Source organism: Leuresthes tenuis, unplaced genomic scaffold (assembly GCF_036924035.1).
Source record: "Leuresthes tenuis unplaced genomic scaffold, fLeuTen1.0.hap1 SCAF_1, whole genome shotgun sequence".
NCBI lineage: Eukaryota > Metazoa > Chordata > Actinopteri > Atheriniformes > Atherinopsidae > Leuresthes > Leuresthes tenuis.
Genome location: NW_027325355.1, coordinates 1,286,125 through 1,310,921, shown reverse-complemented (window position 1 = coordinate 1,310,921; position 24,797 = coordinate 1,286,125). Strand labels below are relative to the sequence as shown.

The 24,797-nt window shown below is 46.6% G+C and overlaps 1 non-coding gene and 53 pseudogenes across 1 annotated transcript; all 54 read right to left on the bottom strand.

Annotated features, from left to right (window-relative positions):
* Window positions 1–778: 778 nt before the first annotated feature.
* Window positions 779–897, bottom strand: LOC140286796 (5S ribosomal RNA; annotated as a pseudogene).
* Window positions 898–1,166: 269 nt separating this feature from the next.
* Window positions 1,167–1,285, bottom strand: LOC140288467 (5S ribosomal RNA; annotated as a pseudogene).
* A 269-nt stretch (window positions 1,286–1,554) lies between these two features.
* Window positions 1,555–1,673, bottom strand: LOC140293204 (5S ribosomal RNA; annotated as a pseudogene).
* Window positions 1,674–1,942: 269 nt separating this feature from the next.
* LOC140300578 (5S ribosomal RNA) lies at window positions 1,943–2,061 on the bottom strand (annotated as a pseudogene).
* A 269-nt stretch (window positions 2,062–2,330) lies between these two features.
* LOC140299085 (5S ribosomal RNA) lies at window positions 2,331–2,449 on the bottom strand. Its single transcript, XR_011914668.1, has one exon. It is a non-coding gene; the product is annotated as a 5S ribosomal RNA (ribosomal RNA).
* A 269-nt stretch (window positions 2,450–2,718) lies between these two features.
* LOC140289923 (5S ribosomal RNA) lies at window positions 2,719–2,837 on the bottom strand (annotated as a pseudogene).
* Window positions 2,838–3,109: 272 nt separating this feature from the next.
* Window positions 3,110–3,228, bottom strand: LOC140320456 (5S ribosomal RNA; annotated as a pseudogene).
* Window positions 3,229–3,500: 272 nt separating this feature from the next.
* LOC140292135 (5S ribosomal RNA) lies at window positions 3,501–3,619 on the bottom strand (annotated as a pseudogene).
* Window positions 3,620–3,888: 269 nt separating this feature from the next.
* Window positions 3,889–4,007, bottom strand: LOC140277485 (5S ribosomal RNA; annotated as a pseudogene).
* Window positions 4,008–4,279: 272 nt separating this feature from the next.
* On the bottom strand, window positions 4,280–4,398 carry LOC140320445 (5S ribosomal RNA; annotated as a pseudogene).
* Window positions 4,399–4,667: 269 nt separating this feature from the next.
* Window positions 4,668–4,786, bottom strand: LOC140296681 (5S ribosomal RNA; annotated as a pseudogene).
* Window positions 4,787–5,055: 269 nt separating this feature from the next.
* LOC140289853 (5S ribosomal RNA) lies at window positions 5,056–5,174 on the bottom strand (annotated as a pseudogene).
* A 269-nt stretch (window positions 5,175–5,443) lies between these two features.
* Window positions 5,444–5,561, bottom strand: LOC140294409 (5S ribosomal RNA; annotated as a pseudogene).
* Window positions 5,562–6,606: 1,045 nt separating this feature from the next.
* On the bottom strand, window positions 6,607–6,725 carry LOC140292278 (5S ribosomal RNA; annotated as a pseudogene).
* A 269-nt stretch (window positions 6,726–6,994) lies between these two features.
* LOC140293729 (5S ribosomal RNA) lies at window positions 6,995–7,113 on the bottom strand (annotated as a pseudogene).
* Window positions 7,114–7,382: 269 nt separating this feature from the next.
* LOC140300577 (5S ribosomal RNA) lies at window positions 7,383–7,501 on the bottom strand (annotated as a pseudogene).
* Window positions 7,502–8,148: 647 nt separating this feature from the next.
* LOC140320423 (5S ribosomal RNA) lies at window positions 8,149–8,267 on the bottom strand (annotated as a pseudogene).
* Window positions 8,268–8,536: 269 nt separating this feature from the next.
* LOC140274680 (5S ribosomal RNA) lies at window positions 8,537–8,655 on the bottom strand (annotated as a pseudogene).
* A 269-nt stretch (window positions 8,656–8,924) lies between these two features.
* On the bottom strand, window positions 8,925–9,043 carry LOC140291278 (5S ribosomal RNA; annotated as a pseudogene).
* A 647-nt stretch (window positions 9,044–9,690) lies between these two features.
* On the bottom strand, window positions 9,691–9,809 carry LOC140320412 (5S ribosomal RNA; annotated as a pseudogene).
* A 269-nt stretch (window positions 9,810–10,078) lies between these two features.
* LOC140290380 (5S ribosomal RNA) lies at window positions 10,079–10,197 on the bottom strand (annotated as a pseudogene).
* Window positions 10,198–10,844: 647 nt separating this feature from the next.
* Window positions 10,845–10,963, bottom strand: LOC140275314 (5S ribosomal RNA; annotated as a pseudogene).
* Window positions 10,964–11,232: 269 nt separating this feature from the next.
* LOC140289683 (5S ribosomal RNA) lies at window positions 11,233–11,351 on the bottom strand (annotated as a pseudogene).
* Window positions 11,352–11,623: 272 nt separating this feature from the next.
* On the bottom strand, window positions 11,624–11,742 carry LOC140292326 (5S ribosomal RNA; annotated as a pseudogene).
* Window positions 11,743–12,011: 269 nt separating this feature from the next.
* On the bottom strand, window positions 12,012–12,130 carry LOC140294715 (5S ribosomal RNA; annotated as a pseudogene).
* Window positions 12,131–12,399: 269 nt separating this feature from the next.
* On the bottom strand, window positions 12,400–12,518 carry LOC140275307 (5S ribosomal RNA; annotated as a pseudogene).
* Window positions 12,519–12,787: 269 nt separating this feature from the next.
* On the bottom strand, window positions 12,788–12,906 carry LOC140289682 (5S ribosomal RNA; annotated as a pseudogene).
* A 272-nt stretch (window positions 12,907–13,178) lies between these two features.
* Window positions 13,179–13,297, bottom strand: LOC140292324 (5S ribosomal RNA; annotated as a pseudogene).
* Window positions 13,298–13,566: 269 nt separating this feature from the next.
* LOC140296133 (5S ribosomal RNA) lies at window positions 13,567–13,685 on the bottom strand (annotated as a pseudogene).
* Window positions 13,686–13,954: 269 nt separating this feature from the next.
* LOC140301103 (5S ribosomal RNA) lies at window positions 13,955–14,073 on the bottom strand (annotated as a pseudogene).
* Window positions 14,074–14,342: 269 nt separating this feature from the next.
* Window positions 14,343–14,461, bottom strand: LOC140296858 (5S ribosomal RNA; annotated as a pseudogene).
* Window positions 14,462–14,733: 272 nt separating this feature from the next.
* Window positions 14,734–14,852, bottom strand: LOC140282138 (5S ribosomal RNA; annotated as a pseudogene).
* Window positions 14,853–15,249: 397 nt separating this feature from the next.
* On the bottom strand, window positions 15,250–15,368 carry LOC140292948 (5S ribosomal RNA; annotated as a pseudogene).
* A 269-nt stretch (window positions 15,369–15,637) lies between these two features.
* LOC140311905 (5S ribosomal RNA) lies at window positions 15,638–15,756 on the bottom strand (annotated as a pseudogene).
* A 272-nt stretch (window positions 15,757–16,028) lies between these two features.
* On the bottom strand, window positions 16,029–16,147 carry LOC140320401 (5S ribosomal RNA; annotated as a pseudogene).
* Window positions 16,148–16,416: 269 nt separating this feature from the next.
* On the bottom strand, window positions 16,417–16,535 carry LOC140290379 (5S ribosomal RNA; annotated as a pseudogene).
* Window positions 16,536–16,932: 397 nt separating this feature from the next.
* Window positions 16,933–17,051, bottom strand: LOC140292947 (5S ribosomal RNA; annotated as a pseudogene).
* Window positions 17,052–17,448: 397 nt separating this feature from the next.
* On the bottom strand, window positions 17,449–17,567 carry LOC140292945 (5S ribosomal RNA; annotated as a pseudogene).
* A 1,045-nt stretch (window positions 17,568–18,612) lies between these two features.
* On the bottom strand, window positions 18,613–18,731 carry LOC140291861 (5S ribosomal RNA; annotated as a pseudogene).
* Window positions 18,732–19,000: 269 nt separating this feature from the next.
* Window positions 19,001–19,119, bottom strand: LOC140288658 (5S ribosomal RNA; annotated as a pseudogene).
* A 269-nt stretch (window positions 19,120–19,388) lies between these two features.
* On the bottom strand, window positions 19,389–19,507 carry LOC140292943 (5S ribosomal RNA; annotated as a pseudogene).
* A 269-nt stretch (window positions 19,508–19,776) lies between these two features.
* On the bottom strand, window positions 19,777–19,895 carry LOC140295644 (5S ribosomal RNA; annotated as a pseudogene).
* Window positions 19,896–20,164: 269 nt separating this feature from the next.
* LOC140285713 (5S ribosomal RNA) lies at window positions 20,165–20,283 on the bottom strand (annotated as a pseudogene).
* Window positions 20,284–20,552: 269 nt separating this feature from the next.
* On the bottom strand, window positions 20,553–20,671 carry LOC140299156 (5S ribosomal RNA; annotated as a pseudogene).
* Window positions 20,672–20,940: 269 nt separating this feature from the next.
* Window positions 20,941–21,059, bottom strand: LOC140295026 (5S ribosomal RNA; annotated as a pseudogene).
* Window positions 21,060–21,331: 272 nt separating this feature from the next.
* Window positions 21,332–21,450, bottom strand: LOC140282126 (5S ribosomal RNA; annotated as a pseudogene).
* Window positions 21,451–21,847: 397 nt separating this feature from the next.
* Window positions 21,848–21,966, bottom strand: LOC140292942 (5S ribosomal RNA; annotated as a pseudogene).
* Window positions 21,967–22,235: 269 nt separating this feature from the next.
* Window positions 22,236–22,354, bottom strand: LOC140305667 (5S ribosomal RNA; annotated as a pseudogene).
* A 272-nt stretch (window positions 22,355–22,626) lies between these two features.
* On the bottom strand, window positions 22,627–22,745 carry LOC140320390 (5S ribosomal RNA; annotated as a pseudogene).
* A 269-nt stretch (window positions 22,746–23,014) lies between these two features.
* LOC140292134 (5S ribosomal RNA) lies at window positions 23,015–23,133 on the bottom strand (annotated as a pseudogene).
* A 269-nt stretch (window positions 23,134–23,402) lies between these two features.
* LOC140289922 (5S ribosomal RNA) lies at window positions 23,403–23,521 on the bottom strand (annotated as a pseudogene).
* Window positions 23,522–23,793: 272 nt separating this feature from the next.
* LOC140292133 (5S ribosomal RNA) lies at window positions 23,794–23,912 on the bottom strand (annotated as a pseudogene).
* A 269-nt stretch (window positions 23,913–24,181) lies between these two features.
* Window positions 24,182–24,300, bottom strand: LOC140294741 (5S ribosomal RNA; annotated as a pseudogene).
* Window positions 24,301–24,569: 269 nt separating this feature from the next.
* Window positions 24,570–24,688, bottom strand: LOC140295025 (5S ribosomal RNA; annotated as a pseudogene).
* Between the last annotated feature and the right edge of the window lie 109 nt (window positions 24,689–24,797).

The following is a 24,797-nucleotide window of genomic DNA, read 5'->3' as shown; positions in this document are numbered from 1 at the left end:
AAAGCTTACAGCACCTGGTAATCCCAAGCAGACTCCCATCTAAGTACTAACCAGGCCCAACCCTACTTGGCTTCCGAGATAAGACAAGGTGGGGCTTATTCAGGGTGGTGTGGCGGTAAGCAAATATATTTGTTACAAATGTGAATTATATAGGTACTGGAATCATACACTTCCTCTATGAAACCAGATAATTGCCGAGAAAGGCTGATGTGTAGTGGGGATATCATCTTCTCTGATGTGATCATTCTCTTCAGCTGAAACTGAGACTCTCAGATCACTTCGTGTCTGCCAACAAAGCAGCAGCAGCTGAAGATGACCAACTTCCTCATGTGTCACAGGGTGATCAGACGTTGCAACAAAACACATGCAGGTGGTAGAGAGAAGAGAAACAGCTTACAGCACCTGGTATTCCCAAGCAGTCTCCCATTGAAGTACAAACCAGACCCAACCCTGCTTGGCTTCCGAGATAAGACAAGGTGGGGCTTATTCAGGGTGGTGTGGCGGTAAGCGACAATATCTGTTACAAATGTGAATTATATAGGTACTGGAATCATACACTTGCTCTATGAAACCAGATAATTGCCGAGAAAGGCTGATGTGTAGTGGGCATATCATCTTCTCTGATGTGATCATTCTCTTCAGCTGAAACTGAGACTCTCAGATCACTTCGTGTCTGCCAACAAAGCAGCAGCTGCTGAAGATGACCAACTTCCTCATGTGTCACAGGGTGATCAGACGTTGCAACAAAAGACATGCAGGTTGTAGAGAGAAGAGAAAACGCTTACAGCACCTGGTATTCCCAAGCAGTCTACCATTCAAGTACTAACCAGGACCAACCCTGCTTGGCTTCTGAGATCAGACGAGGTCGGGCATGTTCAGGGTGGTGTGGCCGTAAGCAGCAATGTATCTGACAAATGTGCATTATATAGGCACTGGAATCATACGGTTCCTCTATGCAACCAGATAATTGCCGAGAAAGGCTGATGTGTAGCGGGTGTATCATCTTCTCTGATGTGATCATTCTCTTCAGCTGAAACTGAGACTCTCAGATCACTTCGTGTCTGCCAACAAAGCAGCAGCTGCTGAAGATGACCAACTTCCTCATGTGTCACAGGGTGATCAGACGTTGCAACAAAAGACATGCAGGTTGTAGAGAGAAGAGAAAACGCTTACAGCACCTGGTATTCCCAAGCAGTCTCCCATTAAAGTACTAACCAGGCCCAACCCTCCTTGGCTTCCGAGATCAGACGAGGTCGGGCTTATTCAGGGTGGTGTGGCCGTAAGGAACAATTTCTGTGACAAATGTGCATTATATAGGTACTGGAATCATACACTTCCTCTATGTAACCAGATAATTGCAGAGAAAGGCTGACTTGTTATGGAAACATCTTCTTCCCTGATGTGATTATTCTCTGCAGCTGAAACTGAGACTCTCAGATCACTTCGTGTCTGCCAACAAAGCAGCAGCAGCTGAAGATGACCAACTTCCTCATGTGTCACAGGGTGATCAGACGTTGCAACAAAAGACATGCAGGTTGTAGAGAGAAGAGAAAACTCTTACAGAACCTGGTATTCCCAAGCAGTCTCCCATTAAAGTACTAACCAGGCCCAACCCTCCTTGGCTTCCGAGATCAGACGAGGTCGGGCTTATTCAGGGTGGTGTGGCCGTAAGGAACAATTTCTGTGACAAATGTGCATTATATAGGTACTGGAATCATACAATTCCTCTATGTAACCAGATAATTGCAGAGAAAGGCTGATCTGTTATGGGCACATCTTCTTCCCTGATGTGATTATTCTCTGCAGCTGAAACTGAGACTCTCAGATCACTTCGTGTCTGCCAACAAAGCAGCAGCAGCTGAAGATGACCAACTTCGTCATGTGTCACAGGGTGATCAGACGTTGCAACAAAAGACATGCAGGTGGTCGAGAGAAGACAAAAAGCTTACAGCTCCTGGTATTCCCAAGCGGTCTCCCATTTAAGTACTAACCAGGCCCAACCCTCCTTGGCTTCCGAGATCAGACGAGGTCGGGCATGTTCAGGGTGGTGTGGCCGTAAGCAACAATGTGTCTGACAAATGTGCATTATATAAGTACAGGAATCATACGGTTCCTCTATGTAACCAGATAATTGCTGAGAAAGGCTGATCTGTAGTGGGCACATCTTCTTCCCTGAAGTGATTATTCTCTTTAGCTGAAACTGAGACTCTCAGATCACTTCGTGTCTTCCAACAAAGCAGCAGCAGCTGAAGATGGCCAACTTCCTCATGTGTCACAGGGTGATCAGACGTTGCAACAAAAGACATGCAGGTGGTAGAGAGAAGAGAAAAAGCTTACAGCACCTGGTATTCCCAAGCGGTCTCCCATTCAAGTACTAACCAGGCCCAACCCTGCTTGGCTTCCGAGATCAGACGAGGTTGGGCTTATTCAGGGTGGTGTGGCCGTAAGCAACAATATCGGTGACAAATGTGCATTATATAGGTACTGGAATCATACACTTCCTCTGTATAACCAGATAATTGCCGAAAAAGGCTGACTTGTAGTGGATTCATCTTCCTCCTTGATGTGATTATTCTCTGGAGCTGAAACTGAGACTCTCAGATCACCTCGTGTCTATCAACAAAGCAGCAGCAGCTGAAGATGACCAACTTCTTCACGTGTCACAGGGTGATCAGACGTTGCAACAAAAGACATGCAGGTGGTAGAGAGAAGAGAAAAAGCTTACAGCACCTGGTATTCCCAAGCTGTCTCCTATCCAAGTACTAACCAGGTACAACCCTGCTTGGCGTCCGAGATCAGACGAGGTCGGGCTTATTCAGGGTGGTGTGGCCGTAAGCAACAATGTCTCTGACAAATGTGCATTATATAGGTACTGGAATCATACGGTTCCTCTATGCAACCAGATAATTGCCGAGAAAGGCTGATGTGTAGCGGGCAAATCATCTTCTTCCCTGACGTGATAATTTTCTCCAGCTGAACATGAGACTCTCAGATCACTTCGTGTCTGCCAACAAAGCAGCAGAAGCTGAAGATGACCAACTTCCTCATGTGTCACAGGGTGATCAGACGTTGCAACAAAAGACATGCAGGTGGTAGAGAGAAGAGAAAAAGCTTAAGGTACCTGGTATTCCCAAGCGGTCTCCCATTCAAGTACTAACCAGGCCCAACCGTGCTTGGCTTCCGAGATCAGACGAGGTCGGGCTTATTCAGGGTGGTGTGGCCGTAAGCAACAATATCGGTGACAAATGTGCATTATATAGGTACTGGAATCATACACTTCCTCTGTATAACCAGATAATTGCCGAAAAAGGCTGACTTGTAGTGGGTTCATCTTCCTCCTTGATGTGATTATTCTCTGGAGCTGAAACTGAGACTCTCAGATCACTTCATGTCTGCCAACAAAGCAGCAGCAGCAGCTGAAGATGACCAACTTCCTCATGTGTCACAGGGTGATCAGACGTTGCAACAAAAGACATGCAGGTGGTAGAGAGAAGAGAAAAAGCTTACAGCACCTGGTATTCCCAAGCTGACTCCTATCCAAGTACTAACCAGGTACAACCCTGCTTGGCGTCCGAGATCAGACGAGGTCGGGCTTATTCAGGGTGGTGTGGCCGTAAGCAACAATGTCTCTGACAAATGTGCATTATATAGGTACTGGAATCATACGGTTCCTCTATGCAACCAGATAATTGCAGAGAAAGGCTGATGTGTAGCGGACAAATCATCTTCTCTGATGTGATCATTCTCTGCAACTGAAACTGAGACTCTCAGATCACCTCGTGTCTATCAACAAAGCAGCAGCAGCTGAAGATGACCAACTTCTTCACGTGTCACAGGGTGATCAGACGTTGCAACAAAAGACATGCAGGTGGTAGAGAGAAGAGAAAAAGCTTACAGCACCTGGTATTCCCAAGCTGTCTCCTATCCAAGTACTAACCAGGTACAACCCTGCTTGGCTTCCGAGATCAGACGAGGTCGGGCTTATTCAGGGTGGTGTGGCCGTAAGCAACAATGTCTCTGACAAATGTGCATTATATAGGTACTGGAATCATACGGTTCCTCTATGCAACCAGATAATTGCCGAGAAAGGCTGATGTGTAGCGGGCAAATCATCTTCTTCCCTGACGTGATAATTTTCTCCAGCTGAACATGAGACTCTCAGATCACTTCGTGTCTGCCAACAAAGCAGCAGAAGCTGAAGATGACCAACTTCCTCATGTGTCACAGGGTGATCAGACGTTGCAACAAAAGACATGCAGGTGGTAGAGAGAAGAGAAAAAGCTTAAGGTACCTGGTATTCCCAAGCGGTCTCCCATTCAAGTACTAACCAGGCCCAACCGTGCTTGGCTTCCGAGATCAGACGAGGTCGGGCTTATTCAGGGTGGTGTGGCCGTAAGCAACAATATCGGTGACAAATGTGCATTATATAGGTACTGGAATCATACACTTCCTCTGTATAACCAGATAATTGCCGAAAAAGGCTGACTTGTAGTGGGTTCATCTTCCTCCTTGATGTGATTATTCTCTGGAGCTGAAACTGAGACTCTCAGATCACCTCGTGTCTATCAACAAAGCAGCAGCAGCTGAAGATGACTAACTTCTTCACGTGTCACAGGGTGATCAGACGTTGCAACAAAAGACATGCAGGTGGTAGAGAGAAGAGAAAAAGCGTACAGCAACTGGTATTCCCAAGCTGTCTCCCATCCAAGTACTAACCAGGTACAACCCTGCTTGGCGTCCGAGATCAGACGAGGTCGGGCTTATTCAGGGTGGTGTGGCCGTAAGCAACAATGTCTCTGACAAATGTGCATTATATAGGTAATGGAATCATACGGTTCCTCTATGCAACCAGATAATTGCCGAGAAAGGCTGATGTGTAGCGGGCAAATCATCTTCTCTGATGTGATCATTATCTGCAACTGAAACTGAGACTCTCAGATCACTTCGTGTCAGCCAACAAAGCAGCAGCAGCTGAAGATGACCAACTTCTTCACGTGTCACAGGGTGATCAGACGTTGCAACAAAAGACATGCAGGTGGTAGAGAGAAGAGATAAAGCTTACAGCACCTGGTATTCCCAAGCTGTCTCCCATCCAAGTACTAAGGAGGCCCAACCCTGCTTGGCTTCCGAGATCAGACGAGGTCGGGCTTATTCAGGGTGGTGTGGCCGTAAGCAACAATATCGGTGACAAATGTGCATTATATAGGTACTGGAATCATACACTTCCTCTGTATAACCAGATAATTGCCGAGAAAGGCTGACTTATAGTGGGTTCATCTTCCTCCTTGATGTGATTATTCTCTGGAGCTGAAACTGAGACTCTCAGATCACCTCGTGTCTATCAACAAAGCAGCAGCAGCTGAAGATGACCAGCTTCTTCACGTGTCACAGGGTGATCAGACGTTGCAACAAAAGACATGTAGGTGGTAGAGAGAAGAGAAAAAGCTTACAGCACCTGGTATTCCCAAGCAGTCTCCCATCAAGTACTAAGCAGGCCTAAACCTGCTTGGCTTCCGAGATCAGACGAGGTCGGGCTTATTCAGGGTGGTTTGGCCGTAAGCGACAATGTCTGTGACAAATGTGCATTATATAGGTACTGGAATCATACGGTTCCTCTATGCAACCAAATAATTGCAGAGAAAAGCTGACTTGTAGTGGGCACATCTTCTTCTCTGATGTGATTATTCTCTCCAGCTGAAACTGAGACTCTCAGATTACCTCATGTCTGCCAACAAAGCAGCAGGAGCTGAAGATGACCAACTTCCTCATGTGTCACAGGGTGATCAGACGTTGCAACAAAAGACATGCAGGTGGTCGAGAGAAGACAAAAAGCTTACAGCACCTGGTAATCCCAAGCAGTCTCCCATCTAAGTACTAACCAGGCCCAACCCTACTTGGCTTCCGAGATAAGACAAGGTGGGGCTTATTCAGGGTGGTGTGGCGGTAAGCAAATATATTTGTTACAAATGTGAATTATATAGGTACTGGAATCATACACTTCCTCTATGAAACCAGATAATTGCCGAGAAAGGCTGATGTGTAGTGGGCATATCATCTTCTCTGATGTGATCATTCTCTTCAGCTGAAACTGAGACTCTTAGATCACTTCGTGTCTGCCAACAAAGCAGCAGCAGCTGAAGATGACCAACTTCCTCATGTGTCACAGGGTGATCAGACGTTGCAACAAAACACATGCAGGTGGTAGAGAGAAGAGAAACAGCTTACAGCACCTGGTATTCCCAAGCAGTCTCCCATTGAAGTACAAACCAGACCCAACCCTGCTTGGCTTCCGAGATAAGACAAGGTGGGGCTTATTCAGGGTGGTGTGGCGGTAAGCGACAATATCTGTTACAAATGTGAATTATATAGGTACTGGAATCATACACTTGCTCTATGAAACCAGATAATTGCCGAGAAAGGCTGATGTGTAGTGGGCATATCATCTTCTCTGATGTGATCATTCTCTTCAGCTGAAACTGAGACTCTCAGATCACTTCGTGTCTGCCAACAAAGCAGCAGCTGCTGAAGATGACCAACTTCCTCATGTGTCACAGGGTGATCAGACGTTGCAACAAAAGACATGCAGGTTGTAGAGAGAAGAGAAAACGCTTACAGCACCTGGTATTCCCAAGCAGTCTCCCATTAAAGTACTAACCAGGCCCAACCCTCCTTGGCTTCCAAGATCAGACGAGGTCGGGCTTATTCAGGGTGGTGTGGCCGTAAGGAACAATTTCTGTGACAAATGTGCATTATATAGGTACTGGAATCATACACTTCCTCTATGTAACCAGATAATTGCAGAGAAAGGCTGACTTGTTATGGAAACATCTTCTTCCCTGATGTGATTATTCTCTGCAGCTGAAACTGAGACTCTCAGATCACTTCGTGTCTGCCAACAAAGCAGCAGCAGCTGAAGATGACCAACTTCCTCATGTGTCACAGGGTGATCAGACGTTGCAACAAAAGACATGCAGGTTGTAGAGAGAAGAGAAAACGCTTACAGAACCTGGTATTCCCAAGCAGTCTCCCATTAAAGTACTAACCAGGCCCAACCCTCCTTGGCTTCCGAGATCAGACGAGGTCGGGCTTATTCAGGGTGGTGTGGCCGTAAGGAACAATTTCTGTGACAAATGTGCATTATATAGGTACTGGAATCATACAATTCCTCTATGTAACCAGATAATTGCAGAGAAAGGCTGACTTGTTATGGGCACATCTTCTTCCCTGATGTGATTATTCTCTGCAGCTGAAACTGAGACTCTCAGATCACTTCGTGTCTGCCAACAAAGCAGCAGCAGCTGAAGATGACCAACTTCGTCATGTGTCACAGGGTGATCAGACGTTGCAACAAAAGACATGCAGGTGGTCGAGAGAAGACAAAAAGCTTACAGCTCCTGGTATTCCCAAGCGGTCTCCCATTTAAGTACTAACCAGGCCCAACCCTCCTTGGCTTCCGAGATCAGACGAGGTCGGGCATGTTCAGGGTGGTGTGGCCGTAAGCAACAATGTCTCTGACAAATGTGCATTATATAGGTACAGGAATCATACGGTTCCTCTATGCAACCAGATAATTGCCGAGAAAGGCTGATGTGTAGCGGGCAAATCATCTTCTCTGATGTGATCATTCTCTGCAACTTAAACTGAGACTCTCAGATCACTTCGTGTCAGCCAACAAAGCAGCAGCAGCTGAAGATGACCAACTTCCTCATGTGTCACAGGGTGATCAGACGTTGCAACAAAAGACATGCAGGTGGTAGAGAGAAGAGAAAAAGCTTACAGCACCTGGTATTCCCAAGCAGTCTCCCATCCAAGTACTAAGGAGGCTCAACCCTGCTTGGCTTACGAGATCAGGCATGTTCAGGGTGGTGTGGCCGTAAGCAACAATGTGTCTGACAAATGTGCATTATATAAGTACAGGAATCATACGGTTCCTCTATGTAACCAGATAATTGCTGAGAAAGGCTGATCTGTAGTGGGCACATCTTCTTCCCTGACGTGATAATTTTCTCCAGCTGAACATGAGACTCTCAGATCACTTCGTGTCTGCCAACAAAGCAGCAGAAGCTGAAGATGACCAACTTCCTCATGTGTCACAGGGTGATCAGACGTTGCAACAAAAGACATGCAGGTGGTAGAGAGAAGAGAAAAAGCTTAAGGTACCTGGTATTCCCAAGCGGTCTCCCATTCAAGTACTAACCAGGCCCAACCGTGCTTGGCTTCCGAGATCAGACGAGGTCGGGCTTATTCAGGGTGGTGTGGCCGTAAGCAAAAATATCGGTGACAATTGTGCATTATATAGGTACTGGAATCATACACTTCCTCTGTGTAACCAGATAATTGCCGAAAAAGGCTGACTTGTAGTGGGTTCATCTTCCTCCTTGATGTGATTATTCTCTTCAGCTGAAACTGAGACTCTCAGATCACTTCGTGTCTGCCAACAAAGCAGCAGAAAATGAAGATGACCAACTTCCTCATGTGTCACAGGGTGATCAGACGTTGCAACAAAAGACATGCAGGTGGTAGAGAGAAGAGAAAAAGCTTAAGGCACCTGGTATTCCCAAGCAGTCTCCCATTCAAGTACTAACCAGGCCCAACCCTGCTTGGCTTCCGAGATCAGACGAGGTTGGGCTTATTCAGGGTGGTGTGGCCATAAGCAACAATATTGGTGAAAAATGTGCATTATATAGGTACTGGAATCATACACTTCCTCTGTATAACCAGATAATTGCCGAAAAAGGCTGACTTGTAGTGGGTTCATCTTCCTCCTTGATGTGATTATTCTCTGCAGCTGAAACTGAGACTCTCAGATCACCTCGTGTCTATCAACAAAGCAGCAGCAGCTGAAGATGACTAACTTCTTCACGTGTCACAGGGTGATCAGACGTTGCAACAAAAGACATGCAGGTGGTAGAGAGAAGAGAAAAAGCTTACAGCGCCTGGTATTCCCAAGCTGTGTCCCATCCAAGTACTAACCAGGTACAACCCTGCTTGGCGTCCGAGATCAGATGAGGTCGGGCTTATTCAGGGTGGTGTGGCCGTAAGCAACAATGTCTCTGACAAATGTGCATTATATAGGTACTGGAATCATACGGTTCCTCTATGCAACCAGATAATTGCCGAGAAAGGCTGATGTGTAGCGGGCAAATCATCTTCTCTGATGTGATCATTCTCTGCAACTTAAACTGAGACTCTCAGATCACTTCGTGTCAGCCAACAAAGCAGCAGCAGCTGAAGATGACCAACTTCCTCATGTGTCACAGGGTGATCAGACGTTGCAACAAAAGACATGCAGGTGGTAGAGAGAAGAGAAAAAGCTTACAGCACCTGGTATTCCCAAGCAGTCTCCCATCCAAGTACTAAGGAGGCTCAACCCTGCTTGGCTTACGAGATCAGGCATGTTCAGGGTGGTGTGGCCGTAAGCAACAATGTGTCTGACAAATGTGCATTATATAAGTACAGGAATCATACGGTTCCTCTATGTAACCAGATAATTGCTGAGAAAGGCTGATCTGTAGTGGGCACATCTTCTTCCCTGACGTGATAATTTTCTCCAGCTGAACATGAGACTCTCAGATCACTTCGTGTCTGCCAACAAAGCAGCAGAAGCTGAAGATGACCATCTTCCTCATGTGTCACAGGGTGATCAGACGTTGCAACAAAAGACATGCAGGTGGTAGAGAGAAGAGAAAAAGCTTAAGGTACCTGGTATTCCCAAGCGGTCTCCCATTCAAGTACTAACCAGGCCCAACCGTGCTTGGCTTCCGAGATCAGACGAGGTCGGGCTTATTCAGGGTGGTGTGGCCGTAAGCAAAAATATCGGTGACAATTGTGCATTATATAGGTACTGGAATCATACACTTCCTCTGTATAACCAGATAATTGCCGAAAAAGGCTGACTTGTAGTGGGTTCATCTTCCTCCTTGATGTGATTATTCTCTGCAGCTGAAACTGAGACTCTCAGATCACCTCGTGTCTATCAACAAAGCAGCAGCAGCTGAAGATGACTAACTTCTTCACGAGTCACAGGGTGATCAGACGTTGCAACAAAAGACATGCAGGTGGTAGAGAGAAGAGAAAAAGCTTACAGCACCTGGTATTCCCAAGCTGTCTCCCATCCAAGTACTAACCAGGTACAACCCTGCTTGGCGTCCGAGATCAGACGAGGTCGGGCTTATTCAGGGTGGTGTGGCCGTAAGCAACAATGTCTCTGACAAATGTGCATTATATAGGTACTGGAATCATACGGTTCCTCTATGCAACCAGATAATTGCCGAGAAAGGCTGATGTGTAGCGGGCAAATCATCTTCTCTGATGTGATCATTCTCTGCAACTTAAACTGAGACTCTCAGATCACTTCGTGTCAGCCAACAAAGCAGCAGCAGCTGAAGATGACCAACTTCCTCATGTGTCACAGGGTGATCAGACGTTGCAACAAAAGACATGCAGGTGGTAGAGAGAAGAGAAAAAGCTTACAGCACCTGGTATTCCCAAGCAGTCTCCCATCCAAGTACTAAGGAGGCTCAACCCTGCTTGGCTTACGAGATCAGGCATGTTCAGGGTGGTGTGGCCGTAAGCAACAATGTGTCTGACAAATGTGCATTATATAAGTACAGGAATCATACGGTTCCTCTATGTAACCAGATAATTGCAGAGAAAGGCTGACTTGTTATGGGCACATCTTCTTCCCTGATGTGATTATTCTCTGCAGCTGAAACTGAGACTCTCAGATCACTTCGTGTCTGCCAACAAAGCAGCAGCAGCTGAAGATGACCAACTTCCTCATGTGTCACAGGGAGATCAGACGTTGCAACAAAAGACATGCAGGTTGTTGAGAGAAGAGAAAACGCTTACAGCACCTGGTATTCCCAAGCAGTCTCCCATTAAAGTACTAACCAGGCCCAACCCTCCTTGGCTTCCGAGATCAGACGAGGTCGGGCATATTCAGGGTGGTGTGGCCGTAAGGAACAATTTCTGTGACAAATGTGCATTATATAGGTACTGGAATCATACACTTCCTCTATGTAACCAGATAATTGCAGAGAAAGGCTGACTTGTTATGGGCACATCTTCTTCCCTGATGTGATTATTCTCTGCAGCTGAAACTGAGACTCTCAGATCACTTGGTGTCTGCCAACAAAGCAGCAGCAGCTGAAGATCACTAACTTCCTCATGTGTCACAGGGTGATCAGACGTTGCAACAAAAGACATGCAGGTTGTAGAGAGAAGAGAAAACGCTTACAGCACCTGGTATTCCCAAGCAGTCTACCATCCAAGTACTAACCAGGCTCAAACGTGCTTGGCTTCCGAGATCAGACGAGGTCGGGTATATTCAGGGTGGTGTGGCCGTAAGCAACAATAACTGTGACAAATGTGCATTATATAAGTACTGGAATCATACACTTCCTCTATGTAACCAGATAATTTCCGAGAAAGGCTCACTTGTTATGGGCATATCTTCTTCCCTGATGTGATCATTCTCTGCAACTTAAACTGAGACTCTCAGATCACTTCGTGTCTGCCAACAAAGCAGCAGCAGCTGCTGAAGATGACCAACTTCCTCATGTGTCACAGGGTGATCAGACGTTGCAACAAAAGACATGCAGGTGGTAGAGAGAAGAGAAAAAGCTTACCACACCTGGTATTCCCAAGAGGTCTCCTATCCAAGTACTAACCAGGCCCAAACCTCCTTGGCTTCCGAGATCAGACGAGGTCGAGCATGTTCAGGGTGGTGTGGCCGTAAGCAACAATGTCTCTGACAAATGTGCATTATATAGGTACTGGAATCATACGGTTCCTCTATGCAACCAGATCATTTCCGAGAAAGGCTGATGTGTAGTGGGCACATCTTCTTCCCTGACGTGATTATTCTCTGCAGCTGAAACTGAGACTCTCAGATCACTTTGTGTCTGCCAACAAAGCAGCAGCAGCTGAAGATGACCAACTTCCTCATGTGTCACAGGGTGATCAGACGTTGCAAAAAAAGACATGCAGGTTGTAGAGAGAAGAGAAAAAGCTTACAGCACCTGGTATTTTCAAGCGGTCTCCCACCAAAGTACTAACCAGGCCCAACTCTTCTTGGCTTCCGAGATAAGACGAGGTCAGGCATATTGAGGGTGGTGTGGCCGTAAGCAACAATGTCTGTGACAAATGTGCATTATATAAGTACAGGAATCATACGGTTCCTCTATGTAACCAGATAATTGCTGAGAAAGGCTGATGTGTAGTGGGCACATCTTCTTCCCTGACGTGATTATTCTCTTCAGCTGAAACTGAGACTCTCAGATCACTTCGTGTCTGCCAACAAAGCAGCAGCAGCTGAAGATGACCAACTTCCTCATGTGTCACAGGGAGATCAGACGTTGCAACAAAAGACATGCAGGTTGTTGAGAGAAGAGAAAACGCTTACAGCACCTGGTATTCCCAAGCAGTCTCCCATTAAAGTACTAACCAGGCCCAACCCTCCTTGGCTTCCGAGATCAGACGAGGTCGGGCATATTCAGGGTGGTGTGGCCGTAAGGAACAATTTCTGTGACAAATGTGCATTATATAGGTACTGGAATCATACACTTCCTCTATGTAACCAGATAATTGCAGAGAAAGGCTGACTTGTTATGGGCACATCTTCTTCCCTGATGTGATTATTCTCTGCAGCTGAAACTGAGACTCTCAGATCACTTGGTGTCTGCCAACAAAGCAGCAGCAGCTGAAGATCACCAACTTCCTCATGTGTCACAGGGTGATCAGACGTTGCAACAAAAGACATGCAGGTTGTAGAGAGAAGAGAAAACGCTTACAGCACCTGGTATTCCCAAGCAGTCTACCATCCAAGTACTAACCAGGCTCAAACGTGCTTGGCTTCCGAGATCAGACGAGGTCGGGTATATTCAGGGTGGTGTGGCCGTAAGCAACAATAACTGTGACAAATGTGCATTATATAAGTACTGGAATCATACACTTCCTCTATGTAACCAGATAATTTCCGAGAAAGGCTCACTTGTTATGGGCATATCTTCTTCCCTGATGTGATCATTCTCTGCAACTTAAACTGAGACTCTCAGATCACTTCGTGTCTGCCAACAAAGCAGCAGCAGCTGCTGAAGATGACCAACTTCCTCATGTGTCACAGGGTGATCAGACGTTGCAACAAAAGACATGCAGGTGGTAGAGAGAAGAGAAAAAGCTTACCACACCTGGTATTCCCAAGAGGTCTCCTATCCAAGTACTAACCAGGCCCAAACCTCCTTGGCTTCCGAGATCAGACGAGGTCGAGCATGTTCAGGGTGGTGTGGCCGTAAGCAACAATGTCTCTGACAAATGTGCATTATATAGGTACTGGAATCATACGGTTCCTCTATGCAACCAGATCATTTCCGAGAAAGGCTGATGTGTAGTGGGCACATCTTCTTCCCTGACGTGATTATTCTCTGCAGCTGAAACTGAGACTCTCAGATCACTTTGTGTCTGCCAACAAAGCAGCAGTAGCTGAAGATGACCAACTTCCTCATGTGTCACAGGGTGATCAGACGTTGCAACAAAAGACATGCAGGTGGTAGAGAGAAGACAAAAAGCTTACAGCACCTGGCATTCCCAGAGAGTCTACCATCCAAGTACTAACCAGGCCCAACCCTCCTCGGCTTCCGAGATCAGACGAGGTCAGGCTTATTCAGGGTGGTGTGGCCGTAAGGAACAATTTCTGTGACAAATGTGCATTATATAGGTACTGGAATCATACACTTCCTCTATGAAACCAGATAATTGCCGAGAAAGGCTGACTTGTAGTGGGCACATATTCTTCCCTGATGTGATTATTCTCTGCAGCTGAAACTGAGACTCTCAGATCACTCTGTGTCTGCCAACAAAGCAGCAGCAGCTGAAGATGACCAACTTCCTCATGTGTCACAGGGTGATCAGACGTTGCAAAAAAAGACATGCAGGTGGTAGAGAGAAGAGAAAAAGCTTACAGCACCTGGTATTTTCAAGCGGTCTCCCACCCAAGTACTAACCAGGCCCAACTCTGCTTGGCTTCCGAGATCAGACGAGGTCAGGCATATTCAGGGTGGTGTGGCCGTAAGCAACAATGTCTGTGACAAATGTGCATTATATAAGTACAGGAATCATACGGTTCCTCTATGTAACCAGATAATTGCTGAGAAAGGCTGATGTGTAGTGGGCACATCTTCTTCCCTGACGTGATTATTCTCTTCAGCTGAAACTGAGACTCTCAGATCACTTCGTGTCTTCCAACAAAGCAGCAACAGCTGAAGATGACCAACTTCCTCATGTGTCACAGGGTGATCAGACGTTGCAACAAAACACATGCAGGTGGTAGAGAGAAGAGAAAAAGCTTACAGCACCTGGTACTCCCAAGCTGTCTCCCATCCAAGTACTAACCAGGTACAACCCTGCTTGGCGTCCGAGATCAGACGAGGTCAGGCTTCTTCAGGGTGGTGTGGCGGTAAGCAACAATGTCTCTGACAAATGTGCATTATATAGGTACTGGAATCATACGGTTCCTCTATGCAACCAGATAATTGCCGAGAAAGGCTGATGTGTAGTGGGCAAATAATCTTCTCTGATGTGATCATTCTCTGCAACTGAAACTGAGACTCTCAGATCACTTCGTGTCTGCCAACAAAGCAGCAGCAGCTGCTGAAGATGACCAACTTCCTCATGTGTCATAGGGTGATCAGACGTTGCAACAAAAGACATGCAGGTGGTAGAGAGAAGAGAAAAAGCTTAAAGCACCTGGTATTCCCAAGAGGTCTTCCATCCAAGTACTAACTAGGCCCAACCCTCCTTGGCTTCCGAGATCAGACGAGGTCGGGCATGTTCAGGGTGGTGTGGCCGTAAGCAACAATGTCTCTGACAAATGTGCATTATATAGGTACTGGAATCATACGGTTCCTCTATGCAACCAGATCATTTCCGAGAAAGGCTGATGTGTAGTGGGCACATCTTCTTCCCTGACGTGATTATTCTCTGCAGCTGAAACTGAGACTCTCAGATCACTTCGTGTCTGCCAACTACGGTTCCTCTATGCAACCAGATAATTGCCGAGAAAGGCTGATGTGTAGCGGGCAAATCATCTTCTCTGATGTGATCATTCTCTGCAACTGAAACTGAGACTCTCAGATCACTTCGTGTCAGCCAACAAAGCAGCAGAAGCTGAAGATGACCAACTTCCTCATGTGTCACAGGGTGATCAGACGTTGCAACAAAAGACATGCAGGTGGTAGAGAGAAGAGAAAAAGCTTACAGCACCTGGTATTCCCAAGCTGTCTCCCATCCAAGTACTAAGGAGGCTCAACCCTGCTTGGCTTCCGAGATCAGACGAGGTCGGGCATGTTCAGGGTGGTGTGGCCGTAAGCAACAATGTGTCTGACAAATGTGCATTATATAAGTACAGGAATCATACGGTTCCTCTATGTAACCAGATAATTGCTGAGAAAGGCTGATCTGTAGTGGGCACATCTTCTTCCCTGAAGTGATTATTCTCTTTAGCTGAAACTGAGACTCTCAGATCACTTCGTGTCTTCCAACAAAGCAGCAGCAGCTGAAGATGGCCAACTTCCTCATGTGTCACAGGGTGATCAGACGTTGCAACAAAAGACATGCAGGTGGTAGAGAGAAGAGAAAAAGCTTAAGGCACCTGGTATTCCCAAGCGGTCTCCCATTCAAGTACTAACCAGGCCCAACCCTGCTTGGCTTCCGAGATCAGACGAGGTTGGGCTTATTCAGGGTGGTGTGGCCGTAAGCAACAACATCGGTGACAAATGTGCATTATATAGGTACTGGAATCATACGGTTCCTCTATGCAACCAGATAATTGCCGAGACAGGCTGATGTGTAGCGGGCAAATAATCTTCTTCCCTGACGTGATAATTTTCTCCAGCTGAACATGAGACTCTCAGATCACTTCGTGTCTGCCAACAAAGCAGCAGAAGCTGAAGATGACCAACTTCCTCATGTGTCACAGGGTGATCAGACGTTGCAACAAAAGACATGCAGGTGGTAGAGAGAAGAGAAAAAGCTTAAGGTACCTGGTATTCCCAAGCGGTCTCCCATTCAAGTACTAACCAGGCCCAACCGTGCTTGGCTTCCGAGATCAGACGAGGTCGGGCTTATTCAGGGTGGTGTGGCCGTAAGCAACAATATCGGTGACAAATGTGCATTATATAGGTACTGGAATCATACACTTCCTCTGTATAACCAGATAATTGCCGAAAAAGGCTGACTTGTAGTGGGTTCATCTTCCTCCTTGATGTGATTATTCTCTGGAGCTGAAACTGAGACTCTCAGATCACCTCGTGTCTATCAACAAAGCAGCAGCAGCTGAAGATGACCAACTTCTTCACGTGTCACAGGGTGATCAGACGTTGCAACAAAAGACATGCAGGTGGTAGAGAGAAGAGAAAAAGCTTACAGCACCTGGTATTCCCAAGCTGTCTCCCATCCAAGTACTAACCAGGTACAACCCTGCTTGGCGTCCGAGATCAGACGAGGTCGGGCTTATTCAGGGTGGTGTGGCCGTAAGCAACAACGTCTCTGACAAATGTGCATTATATAGGTACTGGAATCATACGGTTCCTCTATGTAACCAGATAATTGCTGAGAAAGGCTGATGTGTAGTGGGCACATCTTCTTCCCTGACGTGATTATTCTCTGCAGCTGAAACTGAGACTCTCAGATCACTTCGTGTCTGCCAACTACGGTTCCTCTATGCAACCAGATAATTGCCGAGAAAGGCTGATGTGTAGCGGGCAAATCATCTTCTCTGATGTGATCATTCTCTGCAACTTAAACTGAGACTCTCAGATCACTTCGTGTCAGCCAACAAAGCAGCCGCAGCTGAAGATGACCAACTTCCTCATGTGTCACAGGGTGATCAGACGTTGCAACAAAAGACATGCAGGTGGTAGAGAGAAGAGAAAAAGCTTACAGCACCTGGTATTCCCAAGCTGTCTCCCATCCAAGTACTAAGGAGGCTCAACCCTGCTTGGCTTCCGAGATCAGACGAGGTCGGGCATGTTCAGGGTGGTGTGGCCGTAAGCAACAATGTGTCTGACAAATGTGCATTATATAAGTACAGGAATCATACGGTTCCTCTATGTAACCAGATAATTGCTGAGAAAGGCTGATGTGTAGTGGGCACATCTTCTTCCCTGACGTGATTATTCTCTGCAGCTGAAACTGAGACTCTCAGATCACTTCGTGTCTGCCAACTACGGTTCCTCTATGCAACCAGATAATTGCCGAGAAAGGCTGATGTGTAGCGGGCAAATCATCTTCTCTGATGTGATCATTCTCTGCAACTTAAACTGAGACTCTCAGATCACTTCGTGTCAGCCAACAAAGCAGCCGCAGCTGAAGATGACCAACTTCCTCATGTGTCACAGGGTGATCAGACGTTGCAACAAAAGACATGCAGGTGGTAGAGAGAAGAGAAAAAGCTTACAGCACCTGGTATTCCCAAGCTGTCTCCCATCCAAGTACTAAGGAGGCTCAACCCTGCTTGGCTTCCGAGATCAGACGAGGTCGGGCATGTTCAGGGTGGTGTGGCCGTAAGCAACAATGTGTCTGACAAATGTGCATTATATAAGTACAGGAATCATACGGTTCCTCTATGTAACCAGATAATTGCTGAGAAAGGCTGATCTGTAGTGGGCACATCTTCTTCTCTGATGTGATTATTCTCTCCAGCTGAAACTGAGACTCTCAGATTACCTCATGTCTGCCAACAAAGCAGCAGGAGCTGAAGATGACCAACTTCCTCATGTGTCACAGGGTGATCAGACGTTGCAACAAAAGACATGCAGGTGGTCAAGAGAAGACAAAAAGCTTACAGCACCTGGTAATCCCAAGCAGTCTCCCATCTAAGTACTAAACAGGCCCAACCCTACTTGGCTTCCGAGATAAGACAAGGTGGGGCTTATTCAGGGTGGTGTGGCGGTAAGCAAATATATTTGTTACAAATGTGAATTATATAGGTACTGGAATCATACACTTCCTCTATGAAACCAGATAATTGCCGAGAAAGGCTGATGTGTAGTGGGCATATCATCTTCTCTGATGTGATCATTCTCTTCAGCTGAAACTGAGACTCTCAGATCACTTCGTGTCTGCCAACAAAGCAGCAGCAGCTGAAGATGACCAACTTCCTCATGTGTCACAGGGTGATCAGACGTTGCAACAAAACACATGCAGGTGGTAGAGAGAAGAGAAACAGCTTACAGCACCTGGTATTCCCAAGCAGTCTCCCATTGAAGTACAAACCAGACCCAACCCTGCTTGGCTTCCGAGATAAGACAAGGTGGGGCTTATTCAGGGTGGTGTGGCGGTAAGCGACAATATCTGTTACAAATGTGAATTATATAGGTACTGGAATCATACACTTGCTCTATGAAACCAGATAATTGCCGAGAAAGGCTGACTTGTAGTGGGTTCATCTTCCTCCTTGATGTGATTATTCTCTGCAGCTGAAACTGAGACTCTCAGATCACTTCGTGTCTGCCAACAAAGCAGCAGCTGCTGAAGATGACCAACTTCCTCATGTGTCACAGGGTGATCAGACGTTGCAACAAAAGACATGCAGGTTGTAGAGAGAAGAGAAAACGCTTACAGCCCCTGGTATTCCCAAGCAGTCTCCCATTAAAGTACTAACCAGGCCCAACCCTCCTTGGCTTCCGAGATCAGACGAGGTCGGGCTTATTCAGGGTGGTGTGGCCGTAAGGAACAATTTCTGTGACAAATGTGCATTATATAGGTACTGGAATCATACACTTCCTCTATGTAACCAGATAATTGCAGAGAAAGGCTGACTTGTTATGGAAACATCTTCTTCCCTGATGTGATTATTCTCTGCAGCTGAAACTGAGACTCTCAGATCACTTCGTGTCTGCCAACAAAGCAGCAGCTGCTGAAGATGACCAACTTCCTCATGTGTCACAGGGTGATCAGACGTTGCAACAAAAGACATGCAGGTTGTAGAGAGAAGAGAAAACGCTTACAGAACCTGGTATTCCCAAGCAGTCTCCCATTAAAGTACTAACCAGGCCCAACACTGCTTGGCTTCCGAGATCAGACGAGGTCGGGCTTATTCAGGGTGGTGTGGCCGTAAGCAACAATATTGGTGACAAATGTGCATTATATAGGTACTGGAATCATACACTTCCTCTGTATAACTAGATAATTGCCGAAAAAGGCTGACTTGTAGTGGGTTCATCTTCCTCCTTGATGTGATTATTCTCTGCAGCTGAAACTGAGACTCTCAGATCACCTCGTGTCTATCAACAAAGCAGCAGCAGCTGAAGATGACTAACTTCTTCACGTGTCACAGGGTGATCAGACGTTGCAACAAAAGACATGCAGGTGGTAGAGAGAAGAGAAAAAGCTTACAGCACCTGGTATTCCCAAGCTGTCTCCCATCCAAGTACTAAGGAGGCTCAACCCTGCTTGGCTTCCGAGATCAGACGAGGTCGGGCATGTTCAGGGTGGTGTGGCCGTAAGCAACAATGTGTCTGACAAATGTGCATTATATAAGTACAGGAATCATACGGTTCCTCTATGTAACCAGATAATTGCTGAGAAAGGCTGATGTGTAGTCGGCACATCTTCTTCCCTGACGTCATTATTCTCTTCAGTTGAAACTGAGACTCTCAGATCACTTCGTGTTTGCCAACAAAGCAGCCGCAGCTGAAGATGACCAAATACCTCATGTGTCACAGGGTGATCAGACGTTGCAACAAAAGACATGTAGGTTGTAGAGAGAAGAGAAAACGCTTACAGCACCTGGTATTCCCAAGCAGTCTCCCATTAAAGTACTAACCAGGCCCAACCCTCCTCGGCTTCCGAGATCAGACGAGGTCAGGCTTATTCAGGGTGGTGTGGCCGTAAGGAACAATTTCTGTGACAAATGTGCATTATATAGGTACTGGAATCATACACTTCCTCTATGAAACCAGATAATTGCCGAGAAAGGCTGACTTGTAGTGGGCACATATTCTTCCCTGATGTGATTATTCTCTGCAGCTGAAACTGAGACTCTCAGATCACTCTGTGTCTGCCAACAAAGCAGCAGCAGCTGAAGATGACCAACTTCCTCATGTGTCACAGGGTGATCAGACGTTGCAAAAAAAGACATGCAGGTGGTAGAGAGAAGAGAAAAAGCTTACAGCACCTGGTATTTTCAAGCGGTCTCCCACCCAAGTGCTAACCAGGCCCAACTCTGCTTGGCTTCCGAGATCAGACGAGGTCAGGCATATTCAGGGTGGTGTGGCCGTAAGCAACAATGTCTGTGACAAATGTGCATTATATAAGTACAGGAATCATACGGTTCCTCTATGTAACCAGATAATTGCTGAGAAAGGCTGATGTGTAGTGGGCACATCTTCTTCCCTGACGTGATTATTCTCTTCAGCTGAAACTGAGACTCTCAGATCACTTTGTGTCTTCCAACAAAGCAGCAACAGCTGAAGATGACCAACTTCCTCATGTGTCACAGGGTGATCAGACGTTGCAACAAAAGACATGCAGGTTGTAGAGAGAAGAGAAAACGCTTACAGCACCTGGTATTCCCAAGCAGTCTCCCATTAAAGTACTAACCAGGCCCAACCCTGCTTGGCTTCCGAGATCAGACGAGGTCGGGCTTATTCAGGGTGGTGTGGCCGTAAGCAACAATATCGGTGACAAATGTGCATTATATAGGTACTGGAATCATACACTTCCTCTGTGTAACCAGATAATTGCCGAAAAAGGCTGACTTGTAGTGGGCTCATCTTCCTCCTTGATGTGATTATTCTCTTCAGCTGAAACTGAGACTCTCAGATCACCTCGTGTCTATCAACAAAGCAGCAGCAGCTGAAGATGACCAACTTCTTCACGTGTCACAGGGTGATCAGACGTTGCAACAAAACACATGCAGGTGGTAGAGAGAAGAGAAAAAGCTTACAGCACCTGGTACTCCCAAGCTGTCTCCCATCCAAGTACTAACCAGGTACAACCCTGCTTGGCGTCCGAGATCAGACGAGGTCAGGCTTCTTCAGGGTGGTGTGGCCGTAAGCAACAATGTCTCTGACAAATGTGCATTATATAGGTACTGGAATCATACGGTTCCTCTATGCAACCAGATAATTGCCGAGAAAGGCTGATGTGTAGCGGGCAAATAATCTTCTCTGATGTGATCATTCTCTGCAACTGAAACTGAGACTCTCAGATCACTTCGTGTCTGCCAACAAAGCAGCAGCAGCTGCTGAAGATGACCAACTTCCTCATGTGTCATAGGGTGATCAGACGTTGCAACAAAAGACATGCAGGTGGTAGAGAGAAGAGAAAAAGCTTAAAGCACCTGGTATTCCCAAGAGGTCTTCCATCCAAGTACTAACTAGGCCCAACCCTCCTTGGCTTCCGAGATCAGACGAGGTCGGGCATGTTCAGGGTGGTGTGGCCGTAAGCAACAATGTCTCTGACAAATGTGCATTATATAGGTACTGGAATCATACGGTTCCTCTATGCAACCAGATCATTTCCGAGAAAGGCTGATGTGTAGTGGGCACATCTTCTTCCCTGACGTGATTATTCTCTGCAGCTGAAACTGAGACTCTCAGATCACTTCGTGTCTGCCAACTACGGTTCCTCTATGCAACCAGATAATTGCCGAGAAAGGCTGATGTGTAGCGGGCAAATCATCTTCTCTGATGTGATCATTCTCTGCAACTGAAACTGAGACTCTCAGATCACTTCGTGTCAGCCAACAAAGCAGCAGCAGCTGAAGATGACCAACTTCCTCATGTGTCACAGGGTGATCAGACGTTGCAACAAAACACATGCAGGTGGTAGAGAGAAGAGAAAAAGCTTACAGCACCTGGTATTCCCAAGCTGTCTCCCATCCAAGTACTAAGGAGGCTCAACCCTGCTTGGCTTCCGAGATCAGACGAGGTCGGGCATGTTCAGGGTGGTGTGGCCGTAAGCAACAATGTGTCTGACAAATGTGCATTATATAAGTACAGGAATCATACGGTTCCTCTATGTAACCAGATAATTGCTGAGAAAGGCTGATCTGTAGTGGGCACATCTTCTTCCCTGAAGTGATTATTCTCTTTAGCTGAAACTGAGACTCTCAGATCACTTCGTGTCTTCCAACAAAGCAGCAGCAGCTGAAGATGGCCAACTTCCTCATGTGTCACAGGGTGATCAGACGTTGCAACAAAAGACATGCAGGTGGTAGAGAGAAGAGAAAAAGCTTAAGGCACCTGGTATTCCCAAGCGGTCTCCCATTCAAGTACTAACCAGGCCCAACCCTGCTTGGCTTCCGAGATCAGACGAGGTTGGGCTTATTCAGGGTGGTGTGGCCATAAGCAACAACATCGGTGACAAATGTGCATTATATAGGTACTGGAATCATACGGTTCCTCTATGCAACCAGATAATTGCCGAGAAAGGCTGATGTGTAGCGGGCAAATCATCTTCTTCCCTGACGTGATAATTTTCTCCAGCTGAACATGAGACTCTCAGATCACTTCGTGTCTGCCAACAAAGCAGCAGAAGCTGAAGATGACCAACTTCCTCATGTGTCACAGGGTGATCAGACGTTGCAACAAAAGACATGCAGGTGGTAGAGAGAAGAGAAAAAGCTTAAGGTACCTGGTATTCCCAAGCGGTCTCCCATTCAAGTACTAACCAGGCCCAACCGTGCTTGGCTTCCGAGATCAGACGAGGTCGGGCTTATTCAGGGTGGTGTGGCCGTAAGCAACAATATCGGTGACAAATGTGCATTATATAGGTACTGGAATCATACACTTCCTCTGTATAACCAGATAATTGCCGAAAAAGGCTGACTTGTAGTGGGTTCATCTTCCTCCTTGATGTGATTATTCTCTGGAGCTGAAACTGAGACTCTCAGATCACCTCGTGTCTATCAACAAAGCAGCAGCAGCTGAAGATGACCAACTTCTTCACGTGTCACAGGGTGATCAGACGTTGCAACAAAAGACATGCAGGTGGTAGAGAGAAGAGAAAAAGCTTACAGCACCTGGTATTCCCAAGCTGACTCCTATCCAAGTACTAACCAGGTACAACCCTGCTTGGCGTCCGAGATCAGACGAGGTCGGGCTTATTCAGGGTGGTGTGGCCGTAAGCAACAACGTCTCTGACAAATGTGCATTATATAGGTACTGGAATCATACGGTTCCTCTATGCAACCAGATAATTGCCGAGAAAGGCTGATGTGTAGCGGACAAATCATCTTCTCTGATGTGATCATTCTCTGCAACTGAAACTGAGACTCTCAGATCACCTCGTGTCTATCAACAAAGCAGCAGCAGCTGAAGATGACCAACTTCTTCACGTGTCACAGGGTGATCAGACGTTGCAACAAAAGACATGCAGGTGGTAGAGAGAAGAGAAAAAGCTTACAGCACCTGGTATTCCCAAGCTGTCTCCTATCCAAGTACTAACCAGGTACAACCCTGCTTGGCGTCCGAGATCAGACGAGGTCGGGCTTATTCAGGGTGGTGTGGCCGTAAGCAACAATGTCTCTGACAAATGTGCATTATATAGGTACTGGAATCATACGGTTCCTCTATGCAACCAGATAATTGCCGAGAAAGGCTGATGTGTAGCGGGCAAATCATCTTCTTCCCTGACGTGATAATTTTCTCCAGCTGAACATGAGACTCTCAGATCACTTCGTGTCTGCCAACAAAGCAGCAGAAGCTGAAGATGACCAACTTCCTCATGTGTCACAGGTTGATCAGACGTTGCAACAAAAGACATGCAGGTGGTAGAGAGAAGAGAAAAAGCTTACAGCACCTGGTATTCCCAAGCTGACTCCTATCCAAGTACTAACCAGGTACAACCCTGCTTGGCGTCCGAGATCAGACGAGGTCGGGCTTATTCAGGGTGGTGTGGCCGTAAGCAACAATGTCTCTGACAAATGTGCATTATATAGGTACTGGAATCATACGGTTCCTCTATGCAACCAGATAATTGCCGAGAAAGGCTGATGTGTAGCGGACAAATCATCTTCTCTGATGTGATCATTCTCTGCAACTGAAACTGAGACTCTCAGATCACCTCGTGTCTATCAACAAAGCAGCAGCAGCTGAAGATGACCAACTTCTTCACGTGTCACAGGGTGATCAGACGTTGCAACAAAAGACATGCAGGTGGTAGAGAGAAGAGAAAAAGCTTACAGCACCTGGTATTCCCAAGCTGTCTCCTATCCAAGTACTAACCAGGTACAACCCTGCTTGGCGTCGGAGATCAGACGAGGTCGGGCTTATTCAGGGTGGTGTGGCCGTAAGCAACAATGTCTCTGACAAATGTGCATTATATAGGTACTGGAATCATACACTTCCTCTGTGTAACCAGATAATTGCCGAAAAAGGCTGACTTGTAGTGGGCTCATCTTCCTCCTTGATGTGATTATTCTCTTCAGCTGAAACTGAGACTCTCAGATCACCTCGTGTCTATCAACAAAGCAGCAGCAGCTGAAGATGACCAACTTCTTCACGTGTCACAGGGTGATCAGACGTTGCAACAAAACACATGCAGGTGGTAGAGAGAAGAGAAAAAGCTTACAGCACCTGGTACTCCCAAGCTGTCTCCCATCCAAGTACTAACCAGGTACAACCCTGCTTGGCGTCCGAGATCAGACGAGGTCAGGCTTCTTCAGGGTGGTGTGGCCGTAAGCAACAATGTCTCTGACAAATGTGCATTATATAGGTACTGGAATCATACGGTTCCTCTATGCAACCAGATAATTGCCGAGAAAGGCTGATGTGTAGCGGGCAAATAATCTT